The sequence below is a fragment of the Urtica dioica genome, chromosome 4, assembly GCF_054948205.1.
Source record: "Urtica dioica subsp. dioica isolate 48M chromosome 4, U.dioica_male_clone48M_v1_H2, whole genome shotgun sequence".
Lineage (NCBI taxonomy): Eukaryota > Viridiplantae > Streptophyta > Magnoliopsida > Rosales > Urticaceae > Urtica > Urtica dioica.
In genome coordinates, this window is record NC_142759.1 from 18,440,538 (window position 1) to 18,466,226 (window position 25,689).

Sequence of the window (25,689 nt, forward strand, 5' to 3'; positions counted from 1 at the left end):
GGGGCCGAAATGGACCTCATATGATCCATGCTGAGGAAGGCCAATGGGGACTGGGTGCCAATACGGTGTCGGGGCCATAGTTTTACCCTCTTATCCATTCGTCTATCTCATTGCTTTGCTTGAACTCCCATTTGTTTATATTCCCCTTTTAGCTTGAATCTCTTACGGTTGATTTGAGATAATAACCCCGGCCTTGTTGACCTTGATTGAGACCTATTTTCTCTTGTTTATTTTAGATTTGATTGATTGTTGAATGAAGATGTTTCTCATTTCAATCTTACTTTTTCTTAATCCTAATCATGAGTAGCTAAACATAGAGGATATGTGTTATATAGCTGGGCAAATCGATTTGGTTAGTAGATTTGTCTAAGTTTGTACTTGAATATGGTTTGTTTGTGGTGTTCAAGAGAAATTGGGGTGGTTAATATCATTGTTTGGTTTGTCTAGATTTGTGCTTGAATGTGATTTGTTTAGATGCCGAGAGATGGATCAAGTGTGCTCAACCCGTTCTCTCATCCGCCTACCTAGATCTATAGAAATACTAAGGGGTTTGTGTAGTTGTATGGATTTCCGTAGCAAATGCAATTATGTATTGAATAGGACCCAAGCTGAGAGGTGTAAGTTCATCAATCAATTAGGCATGTTTCTACTCGAGAGATATTATTGGGTATTCAAGAAGGAATTAGACTAGGTTTACCCAAACACTAACTATTGCTAGAATCCTAGAATCGACAGAATCGAAGAATCCAATAAAGTCACACCCCTTCTCTCTCATTCTCATTAGTCAAGTCTCTTTATTTTCATCGTTTTAGTGTAATTTTAATTTTATCTTCATTCACTTCAAAAGCATTAAAAAAACCCCCACCATTTGCATTTTCATATCTCATAAAAATTTCTTAGTTAATTGATATCGATAAATAGACAAGTTCCTCGTGAGATCGATAATCCGTGCCTATGCACGATACTACTTGAAAACACGTACGATTGCGTCGTGTGAGCATTTTTCAAATTAAGGAAATCCCTCATCAAGTGGCACAGGGGAAAATGAGTCCCGTTGTGGAATCTTGATGTTTTCACAATGGGACAACTGTCCCATTGTGGAATCTTGATGATTCCACAACAGGACTATTGACCCGTTATGAAATTCAAAAAAATTGGAATTCAAAAAAAATTTAAGGTTTAAACAACGGGATGGTGACCCGTTGTTGAATCTCGCCGCGGCCAAGGTATAAACTTGTTGCGGCCAAACTCTTCCAAACCGGTACAGTGTACCGTTGTGGGAGAACTGTAAACCACGAGATTTTGCTGCGACGAGCTTAAAAATGTTTCCACAACGGTACAATAACCCATTGTGGAAACATTTTTCCGCGGCCAAGGCTTAAGCTCGCCGCGGCGAAATCTGGTAAAAATTTTAGGTTTTCACTATAAAAGCCTCATTTCGGTTTCTTTCTTCAATTATTTCACTTCTTCTCGCCTAAGACCTTCACTTCGGCCGTTTCTGTGCAATTTCCTCTCCCAAACCTACCTTGAAACTTCACCGCCTTCTCCCCGACGCCAAATCTCCCCGCCCTCCTTGCCGAAGCCAATTCTCACCTCCATCTCTTTCTCTCTCTCGGTCTAGCCTCCCTTTCTCTGTCTCCCACCGAATTCAAGGTATGTTTGTAACTCAATTTCATATCAAAATCTTACATGTGATGAATTTGTTGTGTCATTTTTCAACTAATTTATGATTTTGGTTGTAATTTATGGTATTGGATTGTAGATTTGGCCGAAATTAGGGTTTTTGTTTTGGGTTTTATTTTGTAATTTATGAGTTTGGGTATAATGTTATTTTAAGTTGAAAATGAGTTATATTTTGATATTGTGGTTAAATTGATTTCGGATTTGAGTTTGAATTTGTGTTTGTGATGAGTTTTATGCTTAATTTATTTGAATATAATGTGTTTAGTGTTGAATTTTGATATTAAGTGTTGAATTGAGTTTAATTTTGTGTTGAAAATGTTTTCTTTTTGAAAATGTTGTTGAATTTGAGTTTGAATTCATTTGTTCAATTAGAAAATGGGCCGATCAAAAACCCCCGCCGGTTAGAAAGAAGCCGCCCCTAGCTCTTCTAGGCCCCCACTAAAAAAAGTAAGCGACCTCGTCAATCCGAACCCGAAGCCGAAGTGAACTATAATAGTCGGATATTTACTAGTAAGGCCGCTGAATATCGATATGACATCCTCGTTCAATGAAGTCCGATCTTTGAAGGAGGGTTGAAGGTGAGCTCAAGCACGCCTATAGGGGCTCAAATCCACTGCACCATCGAAGGTTTCTCGTGGAGAAAATTTTGTCGCACACCCAAGCACAAAGCAAACTTCACTCTCATGTACGAATTCTACACGAACTTACCGGATCAAGTGGATGATGTGATGACAGTTCGCGGTGTAGAGGTCGACTGTAGTGTCGGAGCCATCAACGCGTTGCTAGGAACTCCGGACATCGATTTCGAGAATGAGGGTTACCGACAATGGTTGAGAGATCCTAACCTTGACGAAATGTTGAGTTTGTTGACTACTCCTTGAGAGAATTGGTTCATGAACAAAGGAGTTAGAATTCTTCTCTGTAAATCGTTGACGAGGTTAGACTTTTCTTCTTTTTTGTGTGTATTATTGTCTTTGCATGTTTTAGATATAACGGTGTTTATTTTGTGATCTATTGCATTTTTTAAATATAACGGTGTTTATTTTACAGGCTCACAAAAACGTGAATTTATTTCATTTGCTCTCGTCTCTTTCCGATAAAGCACTTCACCCGTCTCGACGAGGAACATGTCCATCTTCTGTTTTGTGTCATTCGTGGAAAAACCATCAACGTCGGTCGATTCATCTACAATTAGATGGAGAGAATCGACTACAAAATATCAAAAATGGGTTTATGTATCCGTCAATCATCTACTGCTTGTGTTTGAATGCCGGTGTTGGAGGCTCTAAACACGACACAACCAAGAAGTGTGCATGACAAGACGATCGAGAGATACATAGTAAAAGAGCCGGAAGAGGAGGAAGAGGATGAAGAAGAGGAGGATGAATTGTCACTCAATGAGCCACTGTTGTGCTTACAACCATCTCCGGGGTATGATCCCGCCCCAAGAGTACATTGCTCGGTGTAACCACTATCTCGTCGGCGGGTATCAATACACCTAAGACTACATGCACCGACAAGGAGAGTATGGCGCCGCGGCTGCTGAGGGATTAAATGAGCTCATAATTTGGTTTGATATATAATAGTATGAGGAGACGGGTCAATGGCCTACAAAAGAGGTATTACGGGTTGAGTCAAGAATGAATGACGAAATAAACTACAAGGATGAGAAAGATAGGCCAATGGGAGAAAAAATCGTAAGTTTTTTCATTTTGAAATCATCAATTAAATATTATAATGTTATTAACATCGAATTATATGTGAAGGAAAGTTAACTCAAGAATTTACGGATGAGTAATGGAAAGTGTCTTGCAAGACGATTTGGGAAGTAAGGAACATTCCGGTCGTGTACGTGTGCAATCTAAATACTTGTCAAGTTGCAATTCAGTATCTCGTCCTTCAAACTCAACCGATGAGGTAACTAAGTTACGTCGAGAAATGTGTGAGTTAAAATCTTTCATCATGAAAGCCTTAACTCAAAATGGTTTGAGTCACAAAGATGCTAATGACGAGTTGCCTATTGTTCTACGTCCCACAAATGAAGATGTTGACTATGAAATGATTGTTGATGATGAAGAGATGGCTAAGGGTGATGATGAAGAGATGACTAAGGGTAGTGATGAAGACATGGGTAAACAAGCAACGTCTTTAGGTAATTTTCAATTTTTTAATACAAGTAATAAAGTTAAATATATTTCACCGCAGCGAAACGTTACACAATGGTACAATTGTAACATTGTGAAAAGATTCGCCGCGACAAACTATACACGTTGTCGTGGCGAGGTGTTTGAATCTGTTAAATTTTTCCACAACGGGACTGTCTCGTTGTGGAATCATGGACATTTCCACAATCTGTTCTATACCATTGTGGAATCTCCGGTTTGTAGTAGTGGCTATTAATTGCAAATTTATTTTAACTTCTCTACTTAATATATTTTACTTTGATTAGCTATTTTATTTCAATACTCATATATCTACATCTTGTTTATTACACATCGGTATACTTAAATATAATTACAAAATTAATAAATACTCAACGGTAATATAACGGCTATATTTTTCTTTATAAATACATATCTATTCAAATCATTTTAACCATACAAAAATCTCAAATTTTCTTCTATCTCACACATATTTTTCTCCTCTCTAACTACTATTTTTCAGCTCAAACTCAAAATGTCTTGTTTAATACTAGTCTTTATTTACATACTTGTTGTTATGATTAATACTTATATTTTTACAATAGAAATTCCACCAAATAAATTTTATTTTGTTATAGTAATATTTGGATTCATATATTACTTTTCATTCCTTACAATTGTTGTAGAATTATATGTCCTTAATTATTAATCTAAGAAATTTTATATTTCATAATAGTTATCATCATGGAAAATCTCTTCAAGCTCAATTTCAATCCTCTAGACATCACATGCCAAAACTACATGCTCTGGAGCGTGGATGTAGAGATGCATCTGAAATCCTTGGATCTACTGGAAACACTTTTTGAGGAAATGCCTCGTCAAATATAGACAAGGAAAAATCTTTCATTTTTCTTCGTTCACATCTTGAAGATGGGCTTAAAAGTGAATACCTCACCACCAGAGATCCAAGTTTACTCTGGAAAGAGTTGAGGGACAGGTATTTTCACCAAAAAGAGATCATGCTTCCAATATACCATGATCAATGGAACGCTTTATGGTTCTGAGATTTCAAAAAGTTCTGCGAATATAACTCTGCGATGTGATGTTTCGAGAAGTATCTCATTTGAGATTTGTGGAGACCAAGTGACAGATCATGACATGCTGGAAAAGAAGTTCACTACTTTCCATGCATCGAACAAAACCTTGCAACAACAATAATGAATTGCATAGAAGAATAATGAATTACTGATAAAGAATCACCAATCCCCTCCGACAGGTTCAAAAGAGTTATCTGAAGCAAACGCCATCAACTCCAAAGAACCTGAACAAAGGAACTATTTTCCGAGTCCAGGACGAGGTCGAGGTTATAGTCGTGGTCGTGGTCGTGGTCATGGTCACGGTTGCGGAGATGGATATGGTCGAGGTAGAAGCATGATCTCTTTTTGGTGAAAATAGCTATCCCTCAACTCTTTCCAGAGTAAATTTGGATCACTATTGTCCCCCCAAAAAGGGAAAATACCATTTATACAATACCACGAAAGATTATCATACGTGTTCCATTGATCAGGGAAAATACATGTCCCTCAACTCTTTTCAGAGTAAACTTAGATCACCATTGTCTCCACAAAAAGGGAAAATGCCATTCTTACAATACCACGAAAGATTATCATAAGAAGCAGCAAGATGAAAAGAATCACTATTGTCCCCATAAAAAGAGAAAATACTCAAGTTCTTCCAAGGGTAGTGAAGATGTTTGTCATAGATGTGGCACAAAAGGGCACTGGTCTAGACTTTGTCGCATTCCTCAACATTTGTGCAATCTATATAAAGCATCCTTGAAGGGGAAAAAAATTGAGGTCCACTTTATTGACCAAGAACCTTTAGATGACTCCACTCATCTTGATTATTCCGACTTCGATGGTGATCTTGCGCACACTGTTGCTGGTTCTACTGCTTTCGCAAAAACCTTCAATGATATAGATTAATGATGCATGTCTATTTTTCCCATGCTTAGGAATCAAGCAAATTGGTCCGATGTTTTACTTGGCTACTTAAATATGTATAATATGTGTAATATGTTTTTTTCAAGACTATGTAACAAATTAGTAGTGTATAATATAAGTATGTTTTCCTCATTAACTTTATTTTGTTTTAATTTGAAGTTATCATATGGAAAAAGCTAATTGTGAGGTGAACCAAATGATTGGTACTGGAGAAATTTGCATACCAGATAGTGGAATAACGCATACTGTTATGAATGATAACAAGTTTTCTCAAGGATAAAACCAACGAAAACTTTTGTGAATACAGTATCAGGTCCTGTAGAGATCTAATTGAAGGTATTGGTAAAGTAAATTTCACAATGCCGAATGGAACAAAATTCACTATAAATGATGCTTATTTTCACCGAGATCCAAACGAAACTTATTGAGTTTTAATAATATATATATATATATATATATATATATATATATATATATATTATCATAGATTTAATACTCAATCTAGAATGAAGGTACCATGAAATGTATGTGTCTTACGACATCCAAATTTGGAAAGAAACAAATTTTAGAAAAACTACCTATGCTCCCTACTAGATCGCACTACACGTATATAAATGCAATAGAATCAAATTCGGTAGTCATTAAGTCTTCAATTTTAACAACATGGCATACTCGTTTGGATCATCCTGGTTCAATTATGATGCAAAAAATTATTGATAATATACATGGACATCTGTTGAAGGGTCAGAAGCTCTCTCAAGGTAATATTTTCCCATGTAAAGCTTGTTCTCTCGAAAAGCTTACCATAAGGCCTTCACCGGGAAAAGTTGAAATAGAATCACCTTCGTTTTTTTTAACTTAATCAAGGTAACACATGTGGGCCTATTCACCTACCATCTTGTCCATTTCGATACTTCATGGTATTGATAGATGCCTCTAGTAGATGGTCGAATGTTTGTCTATTATCAACTCGCAATATGGCATTTGCGAAATTATTTGCTCAAATAATCAAATTACGAGCCCAATTTCTTGACCATACAATTAAGAAAATCAGACTCGATAATGCCAGTGAATTTACATCTCAAACATTCGATGATTATTGTATGTCAGTTGGGATTGATGTTGAGCATCTTGTTGCTCATGTACATACACAAAATGGTTTAGCTGAATCCTTATGGGTTCATGCAATATTGCATGTTGCTGCATTAATTCTCATCCGACCAAGTGCATATCATAAATACTCCCCTCTGCAACTTGCATTCGGCCAGGTACCAAATATATCTCATCTGAGAATTTTTGGATGTGTTGTTTATGTGCCTATAGCACCACCTCAAAGAACAAAGATGGGACCACAAAGAAGGCTTGGAATTTTTGTATGTTATAAAAGTCTATCCATTGTTAGGTATCTAGAACCTCACATCGGTGATGTTTTTACAGCATGTTTTGTTGATTACCACTTTGATGAAGAAAATCTCCCAGTGTAGGGGGAGAAAGAAACCAACTAGAAAGGGAAATTACTTGGTCTATACCAACACTATTGCATCTTGAGCCTTACACAAAAGACTGTGAAGGAGAAGTGGAAATGATTGTACATTTGCAAGGTATTACAAATCAGCTTCCTGATGCGTTTACAGACACTAAGAGAGTGACTAAATCATACATTCCAACTGCAAATGGTCATACACAAATTGATGTCCCAAAAGGATAATTTGAAAATAAAGTCACTCATGAAGTTACAACACGCCGAAAGCGTGGAAGACCAATCAGTTCCAAAGATAAAAACCCTCGGAAAAGAAAAGGAGCAAAGAGACAAAATGACTCCAAAATGGATTAATGCATTCCAAAAGTACAAAAATGAGGAAAATAGAGAAATTCCGATTAATTATGCCTATACATGTATACAATGGAACTGAAATGATGAAAAAAAATCAATGATGCATTTTCATATAGTCTGGTATGTGATGTCATGGATGAAAATGATGGAGATCCGAAACCAAGGTCTGTTATTGAATGTAAAAATAGATATGATTGAGGTGAATGGAAAAATGCAATTCAAGCCGAACACGACTCGCTTAACAAACGCAAGGTCTTTGGAACTATAGTACTCAAACCTATAGATGTGAGACCCATTGGATACAAATGGGTATTTGTACGAAAGAGAAATGAGAAAAACGAGATTGTGAGTTACAAAGCTCGACTTGTTGCCCAAGATTTTTCCCAAAGACCCGGAATTAATTTTGAAGAAACATATTCCCCTGTAATGGATGGAATTACATTCAGATACTTGATCAGTCTAGCAGTGCATGAGAAACTAAATATGCATCTCATGGATGTTGTCACAGCTTATTTATACGGATCGCTTGATACTCAAATATATATATATGAAGATCCCTGAAGGATTCAAGATGCATGTAGCATCTAGTTCAAATCCTAGAGAAAAATATTCCATCAAATTACAAAGATCTTTATATGGATTAAAGCAATCCAAACGAATGTCGTTTAATCGCTTAAGCGAATATTTAATTCAAAAGGGTTATGTCAATAACTCTCTTTGTCCCTGTGCATTCATTAAGAAAACAAGATTCGAGTGTGTGATCATCGTTGTTTATGTAAATGATTTAAATATCATTAGGACTAATGAAGAGATCAAAGAAGTAATCTCTTACTTAAAGCAAGAATTTGAAATGAAAGATCTTGGGAAGACAAAATATTGTCTTGGCTTACAGATTGAGCACGTGAAAAATGGAATGTTTGTGCATCAATCAAATTACATGAAAAAACTGATAAAAACGCTTCCATATGTTTGTCAGATCCCTAGATGTGGTAAAAAGACCCATTTCGTCCATGTGTGAAATCTAAACAGATTCTTGGTCCTGAAGTACGATATTACGGTGCGATTGGAGCCCTTATGTACCTTGCTAATTGCACTCGACCAAATATAGCTTTTGCAGTGAATCTATTAGCAATATTCAGCTCAGCTCCTACAAGGAGACACTGGAATGGTGTCAAAAATGTGCTTCGTTATCTTCAAGGAACGATTGATTTAAGATTATTTTATCCTAACAAGACAAAACCAGTTTTGATTGGTTATGCAGATGCAAGTTACTTATCAGATTCACACAAAGGGATATCTCAAATTGGATATATGTTTACGTATAGAGGGACTGCAATTTCTTGGCGTTCTCAGAAGCAAATGCTCGTTGCCACATCATCAAATCATACGGAGATTATAGCACTATAAGAAGCAAGTCGTGAATGTGTATGGTTGATATCAATGATGCAAGATACCAGAGCCACCGGTGGTTTTCCAACAATCGAGGATCCCAGCACACTTTATGAAGATAATGTCGCATATGTTGCTCAAATGAAGGAATGATTCATCAAGAGCGACAGAACAAAACACATCCCTCCGAAGTTCTTTTTGATTATTCAAGAGCTAGAGAAGAACAATGTTATCAGCATCCAGTATATTCATTATTGTGACAACTCATCTGATCTCTTCACAAATGCGCTCCCCACTTCAACATTCAGAAAACATGTTCATGATATTGGAATGCATAAATTGCAAGATTTAAAGAAAGAACGCACATATGTCTGCATCAGGGGGAGCTTTGCATAGTTGTACTCTTTTTTTCCTTATTGAGATTTTTATCCGACTAGGTTTTTCCTAGTAAGGTTTTTAACGAGACAATATGAACACGTAAATGTATTAATGAGCATTCCAGAGGGGGAGTGTTTTAAATAATTGGTATGCTAAAAGGTAAAAAATATGAGGTAAATAATTAATTACCCTACACCTAGCTTATTGACTAATGAATACAAATCTACTATATATAGACGAAGATGATGAAGGGAAAAATTCATTCCCGATTCTACATTTTCACTCTTTCATTCTCTCTCAATCATTTAGTCTCTATAGTTCTCTTTTTTCTCTTATAAAATTCCTACCTTATTAGTGTTTAGTGTTTAAAGAGTTTTCGATTTAAGTTATTCATTTTGTTTTAATAACAGGATCTTATTTGACATTCTCTCTTTTTATATATATGGCTGCTATATATTAAAGTAATGAATATACAAATCTCTATGTCTCACTTTTTATATATAATAATTGCTATGTATAAAAAATAACGAAAAAGAGTTGTGATATTAATAAACTAAAAAGATCAACAATTAGTAACAAAAATATTTGATTGACTAATCAAAACCTAATAACAAAAGAACAAAATTGGAATGCAAAATTTAAATTAATTGCCAGAATATTAAAATGGGCTAATTTGTTTAAAATCTTGAAACGTTGGCATATCAACATTTCAAGTGACTTAGTTTGTATAGTTTTTCTTTAAATATCTCGCGAGACGAGGTATATATTAGTATGAAAATTTATGTTTAAATTTATGTTAGATTTTCTATGAGAAACTTAAAAAAGTCTATGTTTAAATTTATGTTAGATTTTCTATGTATGGATGAAAATTAAAAGTATTATTTACAAAAATTATTTGTTGTACAAATACTCCACGGGACACCCTTTTTTGAAGTATATCCTACAGGATGTGGTTCATCACGCGGTACGAGATACCCCGACTCTTTGTCAAATACCGCGGAATACCCTGGTATGAGACGCGATACCCTCAAAATTAGTGGTGCAGTACGAGTGCGAGATATTGTATTTCAATCCTTGATATCAACATGTCTAATAAATATACATAGATATATGTATTTTTATGTTTTTTTTATATATAGACAGATATATATATATATATATATACATATATATATGTATATCTATATATATAACTTAAAAGAAAAACAAAAAATCGTATCCACAATGAAAATCGTACATACATATGCACAAAGAATTTTGGTCACTTATGTACACGCTAAAAAACAATTCATATATACAAGTGAAGCTTGGATGCAATTGTGCTTGTAATAATAATTTTAAACATAGTCCACGATCATGATAAAAGTGTAATTTATTTTAGTTGAAATTAAAAATATAGAAAACCGACAATATATCGATATTTAGTGGGTTATAAAGATTTTTATATCGGCACTTCCCAGTTTTTTCACATATGGACATGTATATTGTCGGTATTTTAAACTTTGGGCTGAACATAGAAAAATAACAAAAAGTCAAGAGAATAATTGATGACATTAGCTAGTGAGGATATAACTAATGATGGGATTACCAGTCTTTAGAGATTGCTAATTATTTATAGAGATATTGTGCTCAATAGAAAGTGTTGACAAAAGATTACGAGTGTTTAGAGCATCTCTAATGCAAGCAACCAAAATTGCTTTGTTGTTTATGTGTAATTGCAACATTATTTTGTATATACTCATGTGTATAGTAATGTTTATGACATTGTAGCCACTTTTGGCACCGATGTTTTTCATTTTTCTCATAAAAAATTAATAAAATATTAAATCAATCACTACTTTAGTTTAAGTGTGACTCAGCTCAATTATAAAATATTATTTTTTAGAACATAAAAATGAACTTAAAACGCTTGCATTGAAAATGCTCTTATGACCTATGCTCGTGATCGGTGAATATTTATATATGAAAATACTAGGAAGTCCAATTTCATCCATTCATAATATTTGAAAATAAGTCAGTTGAAGTTAGGGGTTGACATTTATAACTATGTCATTATTTTAAACGTTCTATTTAGAAAAACTAGTTAATTCTATTTGACTAAGACTTTATGTCAAAGGCATTTTTTCAAATAAAAAATTATTAATCATTGATTTTTCTTAATACTATTTTTCATATATTATGCTGGAACGACTATTTTAAATGTTGCAGTATAGTCATTATATAGATTTTTATCTTTAATAAATTGAGCTTGTGAAACAAACAAAAAATTGCAAGTATATATAATTGTATTGCAAATTTACATTATATACTAAAAAATCATAAGAGTAAAATCGAATCGATTTCCCGCGTCACATAGTATGTTGTCAACGCGGTTTAAACTTTAACGAAAGACTTGTATGGATAACCATGCGCGTGTTTAGACCATGCAGCATGTATAAGTCAGTTTAATTTATTTTTTACTTCTTTTTGCGCGTTTAAATTTTATAATATATTGGTCAAAATTTTAGTTGGAGTTAATTTAGTAATGAAGCAAACACATGCTTAAAGTGCATTTGATTTTGTTGACAAGCGAAGACTAAAATTGAACCCAGCCAAATCTAAATTGAATATAACATGTATCTTAACAGGCATTTGAATATAACATGTATCTTTACAGTGCATTTGATTTTGTATTTCAATGGCCTATTATTCGTCTCTAGGTTTCAAATTTCAGATTTCTTTTAGTTATTATTCAGTTTAATACATCTCACTTATTTATTATTCGTTGTTTCTTCACTCTAGATCTGACAATACCACATTTAAATTTCTTTTTTCTTTCTCAATGTGTTTTTTAAACGATTCATTAATTAATTAAAAAACGATTTAGCAATAACTTTTATTTCTCAATTGTTCTACTAATTTTAAATATTTTTCCTTAATAAACACGTAAATTTTAACTATTATTATTATTATTATTAGAGATATATATTCAATATATGTTTTATTCTGTTATTTATTCATGATTTTGATATGTATTGTTAGAATTAAACTGCTAAACTATTATTAATAATAAATTAGGCTTTTAATATTTACAACATTTGTCGATAATTTCATATTAATATGAGAAAATATAAGAAATACTATTTTTTTTGTCTCATTATCAACATGTATTAGTACTATATATTTGAACTCATTAGACTATTAATTTTCTCTTAAAAATTTTAACTTAGCATTCTTTAATGAAATGTTTGATGATTTTCAAAATCGATCGGATTCACTTTTTGGGGGGCGCGCACTAATTATACTAGTAACATTATAAAACAAATCGTATAATACTAATTTTAAATAATAATCATACAAGATGAACTTTTTTAAATCTCCGGCTTTCTCATCCATATCGTACCGCAGTAAATTGTACCTGGCGACAAAAGCGAAGAGTACATTTATTATAATTTTTAATAATAGTGTTAATCACCTCAAAACCTTAACTTGGGAAGTGTACATATATCGAGAAACAACTCGCGACAAAAGTACGTACAATAAATATAGTGTTTGAATCAAGTACTATTATATACATATACTTATATTGTATATGTATATATATAATTGTATATAATCAAAATATATCACGCCGCTGGAGCATAGTCATAATCTGCATCATCATCGTCGTCATCATAATCGTCATCATCGCCATCGATGCATACAGTCCAAGCAACTTCACCGACGAATGAGTAGAAGGCATCGTCACAGTCGTAAAATTGATCGTCGCCGCTCTCAAACTTGACGTAGCATTCAGGTACAAGAGTAAGACATTTGGGAAGTCTCACCATTATATATATATAGATGTATGTATATATGCTGTGCTAATATATATATAGCACTAGATGTAAATATCGTATGTCTAAAGTGGATGATACTTCTCTGGTTGAGTATAACTTGAGTTAGATTTACAAATCTTTGGCGAATTATATAGCTTCGGTTTTGGGTATATGCTTGTTGAATATTCTAGGAGAGTGGACCCCACTTATGGCATGTTACTTTTATATTCCAATCATAATTTCAGTTTTTGTTTTTGCTGTTAACTTATCTCTTTAAATTTTAACTCTTAAAAAGTTACCTTATATTTAATTAAAAAAATTCGTGTCTTAATTCACTATATTTTCATATAATAATTGTTGAAAATGCAAAGAGAATTCAAAGGGAAGAAGGAATTTATGAGAGAGCAAACAAAAAAGACTAGGTTTTTATAATACAAAATCTGCGTAAAAGATTACAAGAGAAGTACATGGAGCGCAATGAGCATTCGTGAATAAGTCGGCAATTTATATGGTGGAAGTGATGAACGGCAATGCGATGGTTCTATTTTGGTAGAGTTGATGAGTGAGATGAAAGCCGATCTCAATAAACTTCGTGCGTTCATGAAATATAGAGTTATGAGTAATCTGAATAGCACTAAGACTGTCACATTGCATGGGAGTGGGATTCGAAAGAGAAATACCCATGTCGATGAGCAGCCACCGTAACCACACAATCTCAGCATTAGTAGAGCCATGGCGCGACACTCGGCTTCTATAGATGATCGAGAGACAACTCTCTGCTTCTTACTCTTCCAAGAGATAAGAAAGTCGTCCAAAATCATGCAAAATCCAGTGGTAGACTTGCGATCAGAGGGATCGTCATCCTAATTAGCATCTGAGTAAGCACGTAACTCAAGAGAAAAATGTAGACGAAAATAGCGTGCTATGAAACTGACACTACTACAAATTAACATATTGGGTGCGGAAGGGTATTAGGTGCGACATGTCGCACTTAATAGTCGCACCTAAGCTAACATTAGGTGTGACATGTCGCACCAGATAGTCCTCCAAAAGACTAAAAACTTCGCTGATGTTTAGTGGTATTCGGTGCGACTCTGTCGCACCTGATACTATTGGGTGCGACAAATGTCGCACCTAATACCTTTAGGTGCGACAAATGTCGCACTTACTGGGTTTAAAAATTTAAAACGGTCAGAAATTCCCCCCGAATATTTTTGGTTCTATAATTTCACATTAGGTGCGACATGGTCGCACCCAATATGACTATTAGATGTCGCACCTAATAGTTTAGGGTATTTTAAATACCCGAACGTCTTCTTCCTCGCCCAAATCGTCTCTCTCTCTCTCTCTCTCTCTCTCTCTCTCTCTCTCCGACGCTCGTTCTTCTTCCTCCGCCGTGACCTCCCCCGCCGCCGTGACCTCCCCGCCACCGTGACCCCTTCGTCGTCCTCCTCCAAGGTACGTTTCTCTCTCTCTCTCTCTCTCTCTCTCTCTCTCTCTCTCTCTCTCTCTCTCTTACTTTTGTCTTTCTCCGACCTGCAGGTCGTCCCCCGCCGCCCGTGACCACCTCGGCTCAGCCCGGTCGTCCCCCGCCGCCCGTGACCATCCCTCGACTCAGCCCGGTCCTCCCCCCGTACCCGCTGCCGCCCAAACAGCCCCCGGCCCGCCCTCGGCCCACCCGCTGCCGCCCAAATAGCCCCCGGCCCTCTCTTGGCCCAGCCCCGGCCTCGTCGCCTCGTCGTCGCCTCGGAAAGGTTAGTTATAATTAGTAATATTTTTTAGATTATTTCATATAGATTAATTAGTAATATATTTGAAAATAGAACTTTGATTAGATGTTAACATGTTTGGTTAATTAATTAATTAGTAATATGTTTAGTTAGATTAATTAGTAATATATATGAAAATAGTAACATGTTAGATTAGATGAAAATACAACTTGATTAGTTTGTTAAAAATTTGTAATATATTGTATTGAAATTGAATTTGAAATGGATGTATGTTTAAATTAGAATATTGAGTTAAATGGTTGAAATTAAAATGAATAAATGTTGAAATTGGAATGTTGAGTTAAATTGTTATATGTTGAAATTAGAAAGTTGAATTGAAATATTGAAATGGATATTCGTCTGTTAATTAGTTAATTAGTATCATATGTAGTTAGATTAATTAGTAATATATTTTAAAATGCTTAGTATTGAAAATTTATTGCGACCGAGCCACAGAGGCTCGGTTTAGTATTTAGTATGTTAATAGGATAGACCTGGTTGGTTATATATTTTTTTTTTAATTGCAGATTTTGGTTAGTCAATATTTTAGGGGAAACTCTGTCGAATTTTCGGTAGAATAATAAATATATGTAATATAACGAATTCTAACCATTTTTTCAAATTAATACATATTTTTCACAATTTCTCTTTCACTCTCACTAATTCGCTCTCGAATCTTACAATGTTAACGAGTCACTCTCAATTTCCTAACAATTCATCACTCTCAATTTCATAACAATTCACTTTGAATTTCAAATATTCACTCTCAATTTTACCTCTCAATTTTATCTCTCAATTTCCTAATAATTCACTCTTACAAAATGAATTCTAACGATTCATTTTTATCTCCCAATTTCTCGTCTCATTCAGAAGAATGTCAAATCCAAGTAGGGACTGGATTACCGAGAACAATCGGTTGAGTTTGCAATATAAAACAGGGGTTAACGAGTTTATCCGCGTTGCAAGCAAACTCCTGAACGAAAACGGTCATTATCGTTGTCCTTGTAAGTCTTGCAATAACGTGAGATGTCTGGATATCGGGGTCGTAAAGAATCACCTTTTGAACAAGGGGTTTACCCCGGGATACACCGAATGGTAACATCACGGTGAACGTCATGTGTTTACCCAAGTAGAAGATGCCAGCGAGACTAACCAAAGAGGAGTCGGTGGATTGCACGATGATCTCCATGATATAATGGATCACGAGGACTTCGACGATTTTACGGATCCGACTCCGAGTGAAGTGCGTGCAGATGAGCAAGTGGCAGATTTGTTCGTCGAGTTGGAAGCAAAATTGTACCCTGGGTGCAAAGAGTTTTCATCTTTGTCGTTCTTGGTTTCGTTGATGCATATCAAAGTCACGAACCATTGGACGAACAATTCGTCTACAGAATTGTTGCAGCTCTTGAGGAAGTCTCACCCAATTGGTAACCGAATTCCAGAAAAACACTACGAGGCAAAGGCGAAGCTGAAGCGTTTCGGCATGGGATACGATATGATCGACGCGTGCATCAACGATTGTGTGTTATTTCGAAAAGATCTCGAGAAAGCTGAAGTGTGCCTAATTTGCAATGAGAGCAGATGGAAGCCAACCGGGAAGAATGTATCACAAAAGATATTATGATACTTTCCCTTGAAAGATCAATTGAAGCGATTGTACGCTTCTTGACACACGTCGCTTGAGATGCAGTGGCACGAACGAGATCGCGTCAAAGAAGAAGGCGCTTTGCGACATCCTGGGGATGGTTCGACGTGGAAGAATCTAGATGAGAGATACCCATATTTCGCTGCAGAGCCTCGTAACGTACGTCTGGGACTAGCAACGAGTTCGTATACCGCCAAAGAGTGGTTTACAGAAGAGCCGTTTATACTCGCGACTCAAGCGAAGCAAGTGTTTTACATCCAAGATCTCGTTAAGGGTCGCGAATGGGAAATCGTTCAGGAATGCAATCAACGTGGGATATGGGACATTCCTGAAGTTGATCCGACCACTTCAGCATCGATTCCATTGACAATAGAATTATCAAATATCGACCGTCTTAATCATCGACACGAAACCGCTACGGCTGAGCTTGTTACTGTCGTTGAAGATGATGAAGAAGTGGCTGAAGAAGATGAGGCGCATTTCGTTTTTTAGGGAGACGATGTTGATGTCGATACTGACATTACATCGAGTGACAACGATGAATGACTAACACCATGTAATAACCGTAGTCGTCGAATACTAATTACATAGTAAAAATACTAACTACAATTCATTTTGCAGGATGTCTACTTCAGGTCATGACCCATCAGGAAGAGAGCGTGACCCCCCGCAGATGCCGAGGAAGAAGCGGGGACCAACGACTGTCCTCGTTTCTGCGAGAGCTCGTGTTGGGACCCCTGGAGCGAACACAGCTCTCTACGATCAGATTGCGCAGGCGTTCTACCAAGACGTCACGGAGAAAAATCCGTTGATCGGGACGTTCCAAAACCGATTAGGAAACCTGATCAAGAGTACCATTCCATTCGACCTCCCAAACTGGAATCATGTGCCTGCGCAGAGTGTGGCGGCTCTTATGACTTCGATTCATAACGAGTATCGCTTCGTTTATGAACATCCTGAAGAGTGGCGAGCTTGTGCCTGCAGATCCTATTCGCAACGCGATTGATATGGCTATCATTTGCGATGCGAAGAGGATGCGACGTGGCCAGAAGTCGAGGTTGTCGCAGCTCTTCTTCAAGACATTTTGCGGGAGTAAGGATCTCGCTAAAAACGAAACTCTCGAAGGCTATAACCAGGAAGCCTAGTTGAAAGCAATAGAGACGTTCGACTCGCCGGAGCATAAGGTATGAGTTGAACTTCTGATGGTTATTTGAAATTCTTAAAATTGAACTTAACTAATTTATGTCTTGCAGGCGAAGTCTGTCCACAACCGGGAAAATTTGAAGATGAAGAAGACGAAGGCGAGACAAGGGGCGCTTAGTTTTTTTGGTCATCACTCGAGGAACGTAAGTCTCTTAATATTAATATGCAATACATATGTGATTCATATTTTAATGTTGAAAAATTACAGCGAAGGGAAGATGGGAGTATAGGCTCGGCTTTAGCGATATGGTCAGAAAAACACCATGACGCTAAGGGATCATGGACGACGGACTTCGCGAAGTCGCAATACGTAAGTTAATTTTTTTATTTACTATATTTAATTACTTTATTTCTTCTTATCTGATAAGTTTTTTGCGGTTTTTTTTTAAGGATCAAATCACTGCCGGCAAGCGGCGGAGCAAAACGCTGTGATCTCCCAAGAAGATGCGGAGATGTACGCGATGTGCGATGTTTTGGGAGTACGCAGAGACTGGGAAGTCGGTTTAGGGCCTTCGATCCCAAGGTCATCGCTGGGTGTTGCTCAAACACTAGATAGAGGCTCGTCAAGTTCGTCATCTCAGACCGATCCATTGGTTGCCGAGATGGGAGCTCAGATGGATGCCCAAGAAGCCGAGCTGCAGGAGATGCGGCAACAAATCGCCTTCCTCAGCCAGATGCACAACCAGCCTCCCACGACTCCCCAACCTCCGCACGCACCGCAACCAGGTAGGACTGATCAGCAGACGCCAGGTTCCACGCCAGGTTCTACGCCTGGTTCTATGGATTTCTTGTGAGACCGTCCTTACGGAAGCGGTGGAGCGAGCGGCAGCGCGTCAGGCAGCGGTGGACGAGGACGTGGAAGCGGTTCCCGAAGTTCTGGAAACTTATTCGGTAGAGGGACTTCTACTATCGATAAGTTTTATAGGAAAAAAAATTAGGAATTTATTTTTTCGCTTTTTTAGAATGAATTTGTATTTTTAATTAAGAATTCTATTTTCAGAATATTATTTCTAATTAATTTAGAATTTTGTTAATTAATTTTTATTTAATTCTAAATTAATTTTTATTTAATTCTAAATGAATTTTGTTAATTAATTTTTATTTAATTCTATAATTTTTTTTAATCAAAAAACATATTCGCTGCGACAGCGTCGCACCGAATATAGTGGCGGGAACGGCATTAGGTGCGACAATGTCGCACCCGATATGAATTTACCCGCCACTTTTATTAAATTTGGCAGGAAAACGGCTTCTGTATTTGGTGCGACATGTCGCACTTGAAAGTGTCGCACCTAAAGGTACACTTATTAGGTGCGACATGTCGCACCTAATGACTTTAGCGACGGGTTATTCGGTGCGACGCTGTCGCACCCAAAGTCGCACCTAATGAACTTTTAGGTGCGACATATGAATTATTCGGTGCTACAATCGTCGCACCGGATGACGTTTTTTGTCCTAGTGTGAGTCCGATGAAGATATCGAAGAATAAGAAGCACGACTGCCCAATGAACCGTAGTCGGAGATACAAAAACTGAACAACAACATGAGTAGCATAAGCAATGTTTGGCCAGATAATCATGAGATACACTAAGCAGCCAACCAATGTGCGATACAAAATGGTATTTGATAAAGCAAAACCATCCAATGAATAATACTGAGCGTTAAGCTCAAGATGAGTATCAACAGTGCGAGAGTCAGAGAGACGAGTCTAAACAAGATTATCAATGAGACATTTAGATTGTGAACCCAAATCCTTAAAAACTATCATAGAGAACCCAAATCCTTCATTTCAAATTCACGAGCCATGTAGACTTCCTCGTGAAGGTCCCCATTCAAGAAAGCATTCTTGATATCCAATTGAGAAAATCTGCTTTAAGCAACCAAGCAAGCTTTGTATCACTCCTATCACACTTGGTTTTGATCTTGTAGACCCGACGAGAACAAATAGCACGTTTCGTTTGGGAAAAATAACAACTTCCAAGTACTGGTCTTGTACAACGAAGAGAGTTCTTCAGCCATTGACTGCTGTCAAAGAGGGTCAAGAACAGCCCCTTTATAGGAAGATGGCCTAGAAAATTGGTGAATAGAAGCCAAAAATAAAATAAAAGAAGTGGAATAAATGGAGTAAGCATAGTCAGGTAAGTAGTGGACTTACAATTTCTCTAAGGGTAATTGATGTAGCGGGGTGGGCTGAAAAGGATGAACAAATGTAAAATAAAGGAGATAAATCTATAGATCTATTGATTCGCTCGGGAATGCCATATTATAGCTTCTAAGACCTATTGCTTCAAGGAATATTAAGAACTAGACATCTAAAACTCGTCAATTCAAACAAATGGAGAATTTCAGGAAAAAAAAAAAGAGAGAACACATTCGTATGAGCTTCATTTTGGGAGGTAGTAGGACTAGGGGGAGCATCGATAAGCTGAAGATAACGAGGTGGAGATGGGGGAAGAGGTTGTGGATCCACATTGGTAGGTGCTTCATTTTGGGAGGCAGTGGGACTAAGGGGAGCATCGATAGGCTGAGGATGAAAATATGTAGTGTTAGAAGTATCGATTACGCAAGTATCAATGGGATCAAGGCAAGTGAGATTATGGATCCACATTGGTAGGTGCTTCATTTTGGGAGGCAGTGGGACTAAGGGGAGCATCGATAGACTGAGGATGAAAATTTGTAGTGTTATAGAAGTATCGATTGCGCAAGTATCAATGGGATCAGGGGGAGTAAGAACAAATTTATGTAACTTAGGAGTATCCGAGGAAACAACATAGACTGGGAGAATGATGAAAAACATACCATTTTGACTGATTGGATTATAACATCGGTATCCCTTTTGAACTTCACCATAACAAAGAAAGACACGAAGAATAGATCGGGATGTGAGTTTACTACGTTCGACGTGAGGTCAGAGAACAAAACACACAAAAGCAAACACTTTCAAGGGAGAATAATCAAGAACATGACCATAAATTTTTTCAAAAGGAGACAAACCTTAAGTGATAGAGGTTAGAATCTTATTAATAGAATGAGCAATAGTGAGAACAGCTTCTCCCAAAAACTCACTATGAGCATGAGCAGACAAAAGATAGGAACGGGCTGCTCCAATGATAAGTTTATGTTTTCTCTCGACCATAAGATAAACTCAACAAAAATGACTACAATAAACAATAAAAGAGACATACTACTGAGACCCACCTTTCTAGGAACGGATGAAGCTTCCCACACATGAGAATGAACCAAATCAAAAGGTGCAAGAGACATAGAGACACTTTTGAGAAAATGTAAAGCAGAAAAGTTAGCGAATTTGCAATTACAACAATAAAATAAATGTCATGAGTCTTCCATTTCCCTAAACCTCATGTGCATGGAAATATGTTCAAGATGAGAATGCCATAAATATGTTCATCCCTTTCATGCTTGAAACAGACGTCTCGGTCGTCATTGCAGAAGCTACTATAAGATTATTGTGAAACTCTTCAAAGTTTTAGACGTCTGGGCTTGGATTACTCATGAGATGCGCTATCCTTATAGTATCTCTTGCACCACAAAATTTCTTAAGGTCACATACAATAATACCACAGGATACGACAAAGCCTAAATTCGAACTGTATCAAGATACAGCGAAATCCAAACGTAGGCAAGAACGATTTTCTGGAGAGAAGTGTTTCAGAGAGCAAGAGAGATAGGTTCAAAAATAAAGTAAAAAATTCATGAAATCCATCATGGTTTATATAGGAATTCGTACATGTTCGCGAAAGGTAACGAAGAACGGTCGTACCATTTCGTTTGAACGACAGCACGATCGTTCGCCAAAATGACACAACTGTTCGTTCAAAGGACACTACAAAATAATCACCATGATAGAGGACGCAACCGTTGGTAAGGCGATCGTCACAGTGAGAATTGTCGCAAAAGAGCCCGCGAACCGCGTTAGACTCAACATGAGCGTACATGACGACGTGCTGAAGTACTTAAGTGCGCCATAAAGAGCTACTAACGCCTCTACGCTCGAGCCGACGCCGACGCCGACGTCACGCTCACGCTTGCTCGTGCAAGTAACACACGATAGAGTGACAAAGTGACATTCTCTAGGCACCGTAGCATTTAATATGAGTTATTAATTTGAACATATATATGGAGCTCAAATCGATAGTATTTGTTACATGTAAGACTCTTTTCTACACACATTCTCTCACAACGCACTATTTTGTCATTTAGTGAACAATCAAAGAAAAAGTTAATTTGGTCAAATACGCTTTATTTCAACAAGCTTTTTTCTAACAACTACATCATAAACCGATAACTGTATTAACAATTATGGTTAATAATATTAAGTATTGCAGTTAATAATATTAATTATCATGGATACGCGAGCAAATATTTTATATCTTTTGGATATATAAAATTTGAGGGATATCTGAGAATTCGTGACCTTCTGAATATTTTTTACGTTTTTAATTTACATTTGAGTAAATTAGTTTAGGTTTTAAATTTTTGGCATGTGTAGTTTAGGAATACTAAATTGTTGTGATTTAAAGTTGATTGTTTTCTCAATTAAATAAAGCTAAAATTTGAAAGAATGTAAGGTTTGGGATATATAATTAATCCGCACCTAGCATAGCTTAGTTGATAATTTCGCATAGCCTAGTTGATAATTTCACGCGTGAATTTAATCCTTACTGACGGTTTAATTTTTTTTTTTTTTTAAATGTCCATGATTAATCAATTATATATATATATATATATATATATATATAATAATTTAATCCGAATATGCATCGCTCTCTGACATTCTATATATAATAGCTTGAGTCTACTCTAGGCCTTTCTGTATCAGTGTGGAGTAGAAACCTCTTATTAGGGCTGAAAAGAGAAAAATAACCAAAAACTCAAGAGAATAATTGATGAGAACTTATTAGCTAGTTAGGATAGCTAATGATGCGTTGACAAGTCTTTGGAGATGTACTTATTTATAGAGAAAGATATTGACAAAAGAATATTCCAGTGCTTAGTACATGATCCGTGAATATTTACATTTGAGAGCATTGAAAGTCCATTTTCATCCATTTTATAATATTTCAAAATAAATAAGTTTAAATTAGGGTTTGACATTTATAATTAATCCATTATTTTTAAACGATATCTATTTAAATTCTATTTGACTTAAACTTTATGTGAAAGATATTTTTCGAATTAAAAACTATTGAACGTGGTTTAATTTTTCTAACACCAAGTTTCATATTATGCTGGAACGACTATTTTAAATATTCCATTAAATACAGTTATATTGAGCTTGTGAAACAAACAAATGAAATTGCAAATATGTAACTGTATTACAAATTTACGCTATATACTTAACTATCATGAAGTCAAAATATAATCTATTTCCTGCGTCACATAGCAAGTTATCAACGCGGTTTTAGGAAGGAATGAAACGTGTATGGCTATTCACAAATAACCAGGCGTGTGCTTCATATGCAGGGTAGAGCATGCATACAGCATGTATAAGTCAGCTTAATTAGCTATGTATTTTATGTTGAATAATTAAATTTAATTTGGGTTATAGTATTTGAGCCTAGTTATCTCTAGTTGTAATTCGGGCATTTAATATTTTTTACCTATTTTAGTTATCATCTTTCTAGAGTACTTTTGATGTGTGTAGAGTCTTTAAGGTGTAAGAAATTCTAGAATAATCTTGTATTTTTTCTAGAATGTCATTAATTAGGAGAATTCTTTTGAAAATGTTGTATCTAGAGAATTCCATAAACTAGTATAAATAGATATGTAATCCTACATTTTGGAATCAAGCCAAATAGTTCTCATTTCTACAAAGATATTCTATATCTAGTTTTTACCCAAGCCTCCAAATCTCCAAACCTCTTCACTAAACACCCAAAATATTTAAATACTTTCTCTACCTATCCAAAACTTCCTTCCAACAAAGTGGTATCAGAGCTATAAGATACTCACAAAAGGTGAACTCATCTCCGATTACTTCTCAAGAGTTTCGACGGTTACCGATAACCTCAAAAGAAACGGTGAGAAGTTAGACGATGTGAGAATCATGGAAAAAGTTCTTAGATCCATGGATTCAAAGCTCGAGAATATCATCACTGTCATCGAAGAGAAGAAGGACTTGGAGGCCATGACAAGGGAACAACTCCTTGGGTCGCTCTAAGCTTATGAAGAAAAAAAAAGGGAAATATCGTGGAGCAAGCACTCAAGAATGAGTCGATTCGACAAATGAAGATCACGGTGGAAGCCAACAAAGGAAAGGTGGCAGCCAGGGACGAGGACATGGATGAGGTTGGAGGCCCAATGACGACACAACAACAAAAGAGGAGAAAGCTCGTCAAGAGGTCGTGGGAGAGGAGCCACGAAACCAAGGTACGAAAAGTCATAGATCAAATGCTACAACTGTGAGAAGTTAGGGCATAATGCTTCTGAATGTAGAGCTCCGCGCAACAACGGAGTTAAAGAGAATGTCAACTATGTTGAAGAAAGAACTCAAGAAGATGTCGCCTTGTTGTTGGCTCACACGGAAAATGAAAGGGGGAGATATGCAATGGTATCTCGACAGTGGCGCGAGCAACCATATGTGTGGACAAAGAAGCATGTTCGTGCCACTTGAGGAATCGGTGAAGGGGAACATTGCTTTTGGAGATGAATCAAAGGTGACGGTGAAAGTTGAAGGAAACGTTCTCATTCGATTGAAGAATGGCGATCATCAATTCATTCTCAATGTTTATTATGTGCCAAACATGAAGAGCAACATCTTGAGCATAGGACAACTCTTAGAGAAAGGTTATGATTTTTTATTGAAAGATAATTACCTTTCTATAACAGACCATGCAAGCAACTGCATTGCTAAGGTGCCGATATCAAGGAATAGAATGTTCATCCTCAACATTCAAAACGATGTCATAAAATGTCTCAAGATCTGCTACAAGGAGGATTCATGGCTTTGGCATCTTCGATTTGGGCATCTCAACTTTGGAGGATTTGAACTGCTCTCCAAGAAGGAAATGGTCAAATGATTGCCCTCCATCAACCACCTCAATCAAGTCTGTGAAGGATGTCTACTTGGAAAGCAGTTCAAAATGAGATTTCCAAAATAGTCAAACTCAAGAGCTCAAAAGCCGTTGGAACTCATACATACAGTTGTGTGTTGTCCGATCAAGCCAAGATCACTTGGTAAGAGTAACTATTTCCTTCTCTTTATTGATGACTATTCAAGAAAACCATGGGTATATTTTTTGAAAGAGAAATCAGAATTGTTTGAGAACTTCAAAAAGTTCAAAGCCCATGTTGAGAAGGAAAGCGACATTTGTGATCAAAGCAACGAGATCTGACCGAGGAAGAGAGTTCACTTCAGAAGAGTTCAAGAAGTACTGCGAAGACAACAGTATTCGACGACAGCTAACGGATCCAAGAATTCCCCAGCAAAATGGTGTAGCGGAGAGGAAAAATAGGACGATCCTTGAGATAGTGAGAAGCATGCTCGAGAGCAAGAGACTACCAAAAGAGTTATGGGCGGAAGTAGTCGCGTGTGCGGTTTATCTCTCAAGCAGGTCCCCAACGAGAAATGTATTGGGAATAACACGACAAGAAGCATGGAGTGAAAGGAATCCTTGAATTTCTCATCTAAGAGTTTTTGGGAGCATAGCTCACGCTCATGCACCAGATGAGAAGCGAAGCAAACTAGATGACAAGAGCGAGAAGTACATATTCGTCGGCTACGACACCAACTCCAAAGGCTACAAGCTCTACAATCCAGGTATGGGAAAACAATCATCAGCCGAAATTTCATCTTCAACGGAGAAGGAGAATGGGAATGGAGATCT